Below are 2,862 nucleotides of genomic sequence, written 5' to 3'. Positions count from 1 at the left end.
AACGCCCGAGTGCGAGCGCGAGGACTCCCTCTACAACCGGCTCTGTAACTCAATGAATTTCAATTTGTCCATTTTTTTATTAGACATTTTTCATAGTAAAAAGTCAAGCTTTCTTTTGAGACTATTTAAAAAAAATCGTAGATGCCTAAATTGCGAAAAAAGTTAAATAAACAATTTATTTATTGAAAAATTGTTTAAACAATTTTTTTTGTTATAAAAAATAAAATAGGATGGAATCGCGTAATTAGAAAGGAAGTTACAGGCGTTTGAAACTACCCCTGCAGGCATTGGGGTTGAAAATTGAACCCCCCCTCACTTGGGGAGGGTTGGTAATCCTGGTCTATAAGTTTGTGGATTAACTACTGTTGGCTAGGCGAACATATTCCCAGAATTTAGAGACAATCGAAAAATATGACTTTTTGAGTTGGGGCAGTTGAGGAATAATGCCCCATATATGGCTAAGAAAGGATGTTCTGTACCCAGAAACGGAAGGATTTTACATTGTGGAACAGGACAAGTTTGTCAGCACCAGAAATGATCGCAAACACGTGTTACATCAAAACGTGGTTGATGGGTGCCGATTAAGTGGCGATACCAACGAATCCATCAAGCACATTATTGGTGGTTGTCGCGTAATGGCTCATAGAGAATATACGCACAGACATAATGATTTAGCGGGCATTGTACATCAACTACCCGCCCTTAACCTAGGACTCTTGACAGAATGAATGCCTAACTGAAGATACATTCCAATGTCCATATTAGAAAGTGAAGATTACATCTTATTTTGAAATGCTACTTCCAAACCGATCATTACAACGGGGCCAATCGACCTGCCATCGTGACGCGAGAACAAAAAGATGGAAGATTCTACATCATTGAAATTTCTTCTCCACTTAACCAAAGTTATCAAATAATAATATCTATAGTAGTTTATTCTAGTTATGAACTACTCGCACAATTCAAATAAATATTCAGTTTGTTTTGACGAACTAATTATTTACACCAAAAATATTTTTTTTACACTTGCAGAATTTTTATTATAAAAATTGTAAAATATGATTTTTTTTTAAAAACGTAATTTTAATCAGTTTTGGCTTTGAAAAATGAAACAATTTTTTTTGTTATAAAAAATAAAATAGGATAGAAGCGTGTAAAAAGCACTTTCCAAAACCCTCATAAAAATTTTAAATCGCGTAATTAGGAAGGAAGTTACAGGCGTTTGAAACTACCCCTGCAGGCATTGGGGTTGAAAATTCAACCCCCCCTCACTTGGGGAGGGTTGGTAATCCTGGTCTATAAGTTTGTGGTTAACTACTGTTGGGTAGGCGAACATATTCCCAGAATTTAGAGACAATCGAAAAATATGACTTATTGAGTTGGGGCAGTTGAGGAATAATGCCCCATATCTCGATCCCTATTAGCATGGCCATTAGAAACAAATGAAAGAAATTAGCGATTTTGTTGTTTCGCGTTATTCTTAATGTCATGCATGAGTCGATTTTGAGGATATGTTTTTTAGGCATGTATTATATATATATATATTATTGATGTTAATATTATTATTATAAAAAATTATATCAATATTAATGACTAGTTGGCAATATTTTAATAGAAATAGTTCAACTTTCAACTGAAACAATTAGTTTTCTGCAAAAAAAAATTTTTGCTAAATACATAAATTTTTTTTAAAATGGTTGAAATTGTTTTCAACAAAATAGCTACATTTTTTAACAAAATTTTACATTTTCATTCAAAAGGCTGAGTTGTATATTAAAAAAAAAATGTTCTACAAAATAGTTAAATTTTCAGAAAACAAATTTTTTCTATTGAATTGATAAATCATGAATAAAAAAAAACTAAATTTTTAACGAAATAGTGCTACTTTTAACCTAAAAAGTTGAAAATAATTAAAATTCTTTGAAATTGCTTTAAATTATTGAAATTAATTGAAAATGTTTGGAATGTTTTAAAACATCCTAACATATAAAAATCCTTTGAAATCTCTTGAAATTTTGCAAAGCTCTTGAAAATTTCTTGCAATATTAAAAATACCCTAAAATATTTCAAATCCTTTAAAATCTCATACTAAATTATTGAAATCAATGGAAAATTCCTTGGAGTCTACTAAAATATCCTAAGATATATTAAATCATTTACAATCTCATATTAAATTACTGTAATCAATTTCGAATTGATTGTAACCTTTTAAAATACTCTCAAATATTTCGAAACCTTCAAAATATTTTGAAACACCTTGACATCTTTTCAAGATTTATAAGGTACTTTTGAGTTTTTAAACAACTCTGCTGTAATTGTTAAAATTCTTGGAAATTCCTTGACATTATAAAAGTGAATTTAAAATTCATTAAGATCTTTTTGGACATCCTCAAATTTTTAAAATCCTTTAAAATCTCTTCAAAATTCCTTGAAATTTTTAAAATACCCAAAATATTTCAAATCTTTTACAATCTGATAGTACATTATTGAAATCAATTGAAAATTCCTTGGAATCCGCTAAAATCGTCTAAAATATAATAAATCTTTCAAAAATCTCATATTAAATTACCGTAATCAATTGAAGATTCCTTGCAACATTTTGAAATACTCTCAAATATTTCAATGCCTTTGAGTATTGTTGAAATCTTTTTAAAATTTTTAAAGCTCTTGAAAATTCTTTGAAATTTAAAAAATACCCTGAAATATTTAAAATCCTTTAAAATCTCATATTAAATTACTTTAATCAATTGAATATTCCTCGGAACCTTTTAAAATACTCTCAAGTATTTCGAAACCTTCAACCTAGGGAAAGAATTCATTTCAGTGGGGGGGCTCTAAGATATACGATCATTGGGGGGGGGG

The sequence above is a fragment of the Belonocnema kinseyi genome, chromosome 2, assembly GCF_010883055.1.
Source record: "Belonocnema kinseyi isolate 2016_QV_RU_SX_M_011 chromosome 2, B_treatae_v1, whole genome shotgun sequence".
NCBI classification, from domain to species: domain Eukaryota; kingdom Metazoa; phylum Arthropoda; class Insecta; order Hymenoptera; family Cynipidae; genus Belonocnema; species Belonocnema kinseyi.
This window is presented reverse-complemented; position numbering follows the sequence as displayed.